Source organism: Rhinatrema bivittatum, chromosome 3, assembly GCF_901001135.1.
Source record: "Rhinatrema bivittatum chromosome 3, aRhiBiv1.1, whole genome shotgun sequence".
Taxonomy (NCBI): Eukaryota; Metazoa; Chordata; class Amphibia; order Gymnophiona; family Rhinatrematidae; genus Rhinatrema; species Rhinatrema bivittatum.
In genome coordinates, this window is record NC_042617.1 from 291,867,830 (window position 1) to 291,876,451 (window position 8,622).

Here is an 8,622-nt window from a genome sequence, read left to right on the forward strand (position 1 = left end):
TCCAGATACCTGACAATATGCCACCTGACATCCAAGGGCAGCAACAGATGAGACTCTTCTACATCTCTCTCCCTGATCAGAGACCACTTTCGGTAAAAAGAGAAACGGCTCCTTGCAAGACAAGGTCTGCAACTTGGAAACCCTACACAGAACAATTTGCACAAGGAACACTGTTGTCAAGGTCAAAAACCACAAGGGCAGAGTACATAGCCTACCAAAAAATCCAAAACCAAATTGAGACTCTATAGGGGCACTGTAAACACAAAGGAGGATGAATATGTTCCACCTCTTTCAGAAAACGGATCACATCAGAATGAACCGACAAGGATCCATCATTGACCTGAAACAGGCGAGACAGTTACTTGTATCCTTAAGGAATAAAGGGTCAAGCCTTTATTCAAGCCATCCTGCAAAAATTCCAAAATGAACAGTATCTTGACCGAACAAGGAAGAGTACCGCAAGCCTCACAACAGGCCTCAAACACTCTCCAAATCTGCACGTAAGTCAAGGGAGTGGAGAACATTATAGCTCTTAGGAAGGTGGAGTTCACTGCCACAGAGATCCATGTTTCAGCAAGCAAGCCCTGTCAAAGGCTATAGGGTAAGACAAAATCAAGTCAGATCTTCATGAAAGACAGGCCCCTGCTGCAACAATTTTCTGTGCGTTGGAAATCAAAGAGGCGAATCCACCAGGAGCCTCTGCAGATCTGCATGCCATGGTCTCCTGGGCCAATCTGGAGCAACCAAGAGCACCATCCCTCTGTGGCGTTCGATCCTTCGAATCAACCTGCCCCACATGGGCCTTGGAGGAAAAGCATACAGCAACTTGTCTTCCAGCTACTCCTGCTCTAGGGAATCGATCCCCAATGATCTCAGATCTCTTCTGCGGCTGAAGCACTGCAAAACTTACGCAGTGAGCAAAGTCGCCAACGGGTCCAGGGACAGGAGACTCCAGTGATCCTGAATCAGCTGAAACTCGTCACCTAACAACATCAACTCTCCTGGGACCAGACTATCCCTGCTGAGAAAGTCTGCTCTTACGTTGTCTTAGCCTGTGATGTGCGATACTGAGATAAGAAGAACATAAGAACATGCCATACTGGGTCAGACCAAGGGTCCATCAAGCCCAGCATCCTGTTTCCAACAGTGGCCAATCCAGGCCATAAGAACCTGGCAAGTACCCAAAAACTATGTCTATTCCATGTTACCGTTGCTAGTAATAGTAGTGGCTATTTTCTAAGTCAACTTAATTAATAGCAAGTAATGGACTTCTCCTCCAAGAACTTATCCAATCCTTTTTTTTTTTTTCCAAAGTATTTTATTGGTCCAATAGATAAAACAAGTACATCACAAACAAAACCATTTACAAAACTGCCACTACCGTGGCTTCCATAGAAGACTGCTCCGTATTCGGCCTTCTAAATAGCAACAGATGGACACTGATTTTACAATTCTCCCCTACAGAGACCCCCCCTCCCCCCCCCCCCCCCCCCCTTTCGTAGCATTGCGCAGTATACAATCTTACCACACTAGGATCAATATTTATCATTGTCAACTTTTGTTATAGTAGAGCAACAGTAACCCAAAAAAAGGAGACGAAGTCTAGAAAGACAAAAAGAAAAGTTATACACACAGGTAGTCAAGTACTTGAGTTCCCTCTTTCCTCCCTGGGATCCGCGGCTTCCAAGGGAAACAGCCGTTGAATCTTAATTGGGAGAGTTCCATAAAACATGAACCACATGTCTCTGAAAAACCTTTTCCTCTTAAATGAGAATTTGTGATACGCAGATCCATATTCCATCTGGAACAGAGTTGTCATCTGATTGGTCCAAAGAGAACCGTCTGGAGGAACAGCCTCCAGCCATTTCAATAATATACACTTTTTGGCCATCAAACACACTTTGGAAAAAAACACAATATTATCATGGTTCAAGGAGGCTTCACCCGTATCAATATTTAACAGACAGAATGCACGAGACCACTGAATCTGTACAGAGAACATATTGGACACCAACAAACGGACTTGTTCCCAAAAAGCTTGGATCAAAGGGCATTCCCAAAGTGCATGAATTAATGAAGCAGTCCCCTGCACACATTTTGTACAAAACTCAGATGTAGACAAACCCATTCGAAAAGCAGAGCGTGGGCTATATACAATTCTGTGAAAAATTCTCCCCTGCATTCCCCTCAGTGATACATTGGTGGTGATTTTAAAAATAGACAAATAACCTTCTTTAAGCATAAGAACATCCAATTCCTCTGGGATATCGTCTTGCCATTTGAGAACTAAGCATTCAAAGGTATGAGATGGGGTAATATTCTGGCAAAACCTATAGAGTAGTGACAGTGACCCTTGTTTTCTCAAGTATAACTGTATAAGGAAAAGGAATGTTGGACTGTCCAGCAGTCCTTGCGTGTCCTTCATTATTTATTTATTTATTTTATTTATTTAAAACTTTTTCTATACCGGCATTAGTGGGTACATCATGCCGGTTTACATTGTAACAAAATGTTTGAAAGTACATATAACAGGAGTGGTAAACAGGGAGGGTTACAAATAGGAGCAGTAAGGAAGGATAGTGTAACAGCAGATAAATAAAACTTCTTAACAATGTGAACCAGGAATGCATCAATATAGGGTTGTTCAAGTTGCACATGGAGTAGAAGAATTGATAAATTTTGATGCTAGTACAATGGAGAGAAGTATTGATTGCGGCTATGTACAAATGAATGGTAGCGAATACTGGAGTTATACATTAATAACGATCTAGCTAATACATAAGAGAAAGCTATAGACTTGATTATATACATTTGAGAGTAGTGTATATTAGATTTATAAAGAAGTATGTAAAAGGATAATGTAGCAATAATTATTCTGTTTACAAAAGCGCGTAGTTGTGCATAACCCAAAAAACAGTTAGGGTGTAAACCCAATTGTGTTTGCATTACTGCAAAAGACTTGAGGCACCCAGACGTAGGATCCATCAGTATACCCAAATTTGTTGTCTCAAGGTTAGGGGAGAAACCTCTACAAAAGTTATCCATAAGGGAAAGCCCCGGATTACCCTGCAATGGGTACTGAGAAGAAACCCGTAGTGGTAAGCCCAAAGTAGACCGCAACTCCACCCATACTCTTCTCAAAATAAGAACCAACTGGGCCGTAATTCCCTGTTGTACCAATTCTCGCTTTGACAAATGTAAAATCAGTTTAGGGTCCAGAGGTCTACAAATATCAACTGCTAATGAATAATCAGTAAATTCTGAGGTACCATGCAACCAGTCTCCCAAAAACCTTAAGTTCGCAGCCCAGACATATAGCTTGAAATCAGGTAGGTTTAAACCCCCTTTCTCTTTTGGGGCAGTCAAAATTTTAAAGGCCAATCGAGGCTTCTTTCCCTGCCATATAAATCTGGTAACATCCCGCTGTATACGCTTTAAGTCTTTCCCCAAAAGGAAGACTGGCAGCATCAATAACAAATAGAGGAGCTTAGGTGCAATGATCATTTTTATAACTGCTATCCTGCCATGCAAGGATAATGGAAAGCACCGCCAAGCTTCCAATTTACCTCTGATTTTATTCAGCAAGGGCGGTATATTAACATGATACTATTGAGTAGGATTCCTATGTATTTGAATCCCTAAGTATTTGATTCTGTCCCCCGCCCATTTAACAGGAAAATTGCGCCACTTAGTTTCCAAGGTACCACCAATATCGAGCGCCTCCGTTTTATCTAAATTCAATTTAAAACCAGCTGCTTTCTGATATTCTGTAATGAGGCCCAAGGCTGCAGGGAGAGATTTTCTAGCATTCGTAAGTAGAAGGAGCAGGTCGTCCACAAATAGTAAAGTTTTATGACTATGGGACCCAACCCATATACCTTCTATTTCTGGGTGTGTTCTAAGAGCTATTGCCAGAGGTTCTACTGATAAAATAAAAAGAAGAGGGGATAACGGACAACCCTGGCGTGTCCCGCGACAGAGTGGAAATGGGTGTGACAAAGAACCATTAACCATGATCCTAGCAGTGGGATTCGTATAAAGTAATATGATATATTGGAAAAAATTCCCCCTAATGCCAAATTTCTCTAACGCGGATTTCAAAAACGCCCACTCTACTCAGTCGAATGCTTTTTCTGCATCACACGCCACCAATAATGGTTCTCTCATATTCCCACGAGTGCACGCTTCCAGGGCACAGAGCACCCGATGAATATTAACCGTTGCTCGTCGTCCCTTGACAAATCCCACCTGGTCTTTCTCAATCAGGTATGGGAGAACATGTTTAAGTCTGTTGGCAAGTATTTTTGCATAAATCTTTATATCCAGGTTTAATAATGAAATAGGCCGATATGAACCCGTAAGCATTGGGTCTCTACCTGTTTTAGGTAGGACCACTATAGTGGCAGACCGCATAGTGTCAGGCATCCTCCCATCCTCCTTCATATTTACAAATACATTCCTTAGGGGTTCTGAAATGTCTGCTATTAATGCTTTGTAAAAGACAGAGTCAAAGCCATCAGGCCCAGGGGCCTTATGGGCCGGTAAAGACTGAATCGCATCTTTTACTTCTTCCACTACTATGTCCCTGTTTAAAACAAGACGCTGATCCTCAGTTAGGACAGGACAAGAGATACCATCCAAAAAGTGAGTGATGGCATCAGGGGAGGGATTCTCCGAGGAGTACAGTTCCTGATAAAATTGTGAAAATATATTAGCTATTTCTAAAGATCCATTTTGTACCCGTCCCTTATCGTCTTTGATTGCAGAGATAAATTTATTGGGCTCTTGACTTTTGAGGAGGTTAACTAACGTTTTGCCAGCTTTATTTGCGTGGTGGAACATACGAAATTTATAAAGCTTCAATGAGCGCTCCGCCCTATTATGAAGAAGATTGTTGAGCGCCATTTGGGTTGCCTTAAACTCATCCATTTTCTGACGGGCGGGGTGTCCTATAAGCTCTTTTTTCATATCTGTCAAGGATTTAGTGAGTTTAAGGATTTCAGCATTTTGTTTCTTTTTTAAGTGGCATACATAACTAATGATATGACCTCTCATGACCGCTTTCGCTGTCTCCCAGTAAAGGGTCGATTGTTGAGTGTGTTGGGCATTCTCCTCAGTGAACTCAGCCCACTTTTTCTGCAAATATTGGGGAAATCCGAGGAAAGAAACCCAGGTAACCGCCACTGGGGTCCCCCAACGGCAGCAACAAATTCCAGTTGGGCAGTCACGGGGCAGTGATCTGAAATCACAAGTTCGGCAATCTTCGCCTTAGAAAATCTCAAAAGCAGAGATTCCGACACTAAAAGATAGTCAATTCGAGACCATGATGCGTGGGCCCTAGCCAGATGGGTATAATCATGGTCTCCGGGGTTCAGAGTTCGCCACAAGTCGAGCCTACGTAGTTGCTGACATAAAAATGGGGTCCTTTGTTAGCATTCATAGGCATACCCTGCGTCCCTGGTCGTCTGTCCAAAGTAGGGTCCACAATGCAATTAAGGTCTCCCCCTACAATAATTGGTCGGTCAGCATGTACAGAAAGCTGAGATAAGTCAACAAAGAAATCATGATCGTACTGATTAGGAGCATACACTGATGCAAGCACTATCTCCACCCCCATTAAGCGACCTATAACAATAATAAACCTTCCTTTTGGGTCCACTATTTGTTTTTGCATTTTAAAGTCAAACGCTGTGTGTATTAAAATCATTACACCACAACTCTTGGAAGTACCAGCTGCTGAATAGATCTGCCCGAACCCCCTCTTCTTCAATTTACACGCCTCCATTTGGGAGAGGTGGGTCTCTTGGAGAAAGACAAGTCTGGCAGACATGTTGTGTAATCGGAACAAAACTTTCTCCCTTTTAATAGGTGTGCCGAGACCGGCAACATTCCATGTAACTAGAAGCCCAGCCATAGTACCTTGAGCATAGTAACGTAGAAGTCAAAAAAGCCCAGATCATGTTCCCAAAAAAGACATCCAGTATTATCAACATGTTGAGAAAAGGTACACATATTATGAAGTACAAAACTTGAGAAGACACGTAAGATTATATACTTTCCGAAAGAGCAAAGCATTCCCCACCACATCCTCACCCCACACCCCCCACCCTCTCACCCATCCCAAGAACCCAAAAGAACCACTAAATAAATGAGCCCCATAGGAGCCCCTGTCCCATTAATAGGACTGGGAGTCATCAAATAGACATGCTCAGCCGTCTCATCCCTTTCACCGCTCAGCTGCGTCTAAGTTGTAAAAAAAAAGAAAAAAAAAACAGCGTTCGGGATATCATCTCCACCCATGGCCTGTCAACATAAGATCAGGAAAACGCTCTTCCATTTGATAAAAAAAAACCTATTAGTCCCCAAAGTGGCATCCATGTTGTATATTCCATCCACTTGCGACAAAAGCTCTAGGAAACAAAAACTGGCGATCCGCGCCCCAAGCGATCAAACTTCCGCCTGAGGAGCCGTAGATGGCATCGTGGTCGTAAATTCCTTTGCAGCCGTGACATCTTCAAATATTCGTGTTGTTCCTTGATGCCAGATTTTCAATTTGGCGGGATATAGGAGCGAGAAACGCACTTTCTTTGTGACCAAATCTGAGCAAATAGGGGCATAAGCTTTCCGTAATCCCGAAACGTGAGCTGAGAAGTCCTGGAAAATCAATATTTTCTGATTCCCAAATTTGAGATCTCTCTCCTTGCGGAAATGTTGCAGAATAATCATTTTGTGCACATAATTCAGAAATCTAGCGATAACCACACGCGGTCTGGGCGTTGCCCCTTCTGATAGTTTAGGACCCAACCGATGCGCCCGTTCCATCAGGCCTCCCGGCACATTCTGTAGGGCTGGTATGTTTGACAGTAACCAAGTATCCAGCGTGGTCATTATATCTGCGTCCGCTATAGACTCGGGGAAGCCCACGAAGCGCAAGTTATTACGCCTCGCACGGTTTTCTGGGTCGTCTAGTTTTTCGCCTTGTTGTTTATTAGACTTCTCCAGCTCAATGATCCAGTGTTCTAAGGCCCCGACGTCATCTTCCAGAAGGGTGGTGCGGCCCTCAACTCTTTCCACCCGATTCTCTATTTCCACGATCGAAGTTCGTACTTCGGCTATTTGCTCCGCTATTTGGTGAAGCCGGGCGTCCAGTGCAAGTACCACTGCCTGGGAGATTCTCTCCTCCAGGGATTCTTCCATCGTCGTATCCGAGACCTACGGGGAAACCGGCGCCATTTTGGGATCAGGTTGCTTAGCTTTCTCCTTCTCCTTCCGCTGTATTTTCGTTGCCATTGTGCTGTGAGCGAACAAATTTCGTCCGATGGGATCGAGGGTGCGGTAAATCACAAAAATCTAAATGGTAATCGTCCAAAATCGGCACCCCCGTTTGTGTAAATAGATGAGACGGCTGGAGTTCGGTCAACGTGCGTCTATCCGAGCTCACCACATCACGTGACTCCTCCTCCAATCCTTTTTTAAACACAGCTATACTAACTACACTAACCACATCTTCTGGCAACAAATTCCAGAGTTTAATTGTGCGTTGAGTAAAAAAGAACTTTCTCCGATTAGTTTTAAATGTGCCCCATGCTAACTTCATGGAGTGCCCCCTAGTCTTTCTACTATCCGAAAGAGTAAATAACCGATTCACATCTACCCGTTCTAGACCTCTCATGATTTTAAACACCTCTATCATATCCCCCCTCAGCCGTCTCTTCTCCAAGCTGAAAAGTCCTAACCTCTTTAGTCTTTCCTCATAGGGGAGTTGTTCCATTCCCCTTATCATTTTGGTAGCCCTTCTCTGTACCTTCTCCATCGCAATTATATCTTTTTTGAGATGCGGCGACCAGAATTGTACACAGTATTCAAGGTGCGATCTCACCATGGAGCGATACAGAGGCATTATGACATTTTCCGTTTTATTCACCATTCCCTTTCTAATATAGAAACATAGAAACATAGAAATGACGGCAGAAGAAGACCAAACGGCCCATCCAGTCTGCCCAGCAAGCTACGCACTTTATCCATTTTTTTTCCCCCAACATTCTGTTTGCTTTTTTGACTGCCACTGAACCGACGATTTCAATGTGTTATCCACTATGACGCCTAGATCTCATTCTTGGGTTGTAGCACCTAATATGGAACCTAACATTGTGTAACTATAGCATGGGTTATTTTTCCCTATATGCATCACCTTGCACTTATCCACATTAAATTTCATCTGCCATTTTGATGCCCAATTTTCCAGTTTCACAAGGTCTTCCTGCAATTTATCACAATCTGCTTGTGATTTAACTACTCTGAGAACACATCAGCATATGAAGAGTACTGCGGTGGAAGCCCGGGGCAGAGAGCGAGGCATTCAGGCAAGGCAGAGGTGAGACAGACTCCAGGCAGTTGTCATCGCAGGTGGGGCCCCAACGAGAGAGCTGTAAGGTGGCCCAGTCGAACTGTGGGGTGTGTTGCTGTAGCCATGGCAGTCCCAGGACCACAGGATGAATGGCTTTGTCCAGAAGTTGGAACGAAATGGTTTCTTCGTGCAGGGACCCTGTCCGGAGTCGAATAGGGGCCGTGTTAGAAAACCCGGCTGCGATTCGCCATGGCCGGGCAATCTTAACTGCTCTG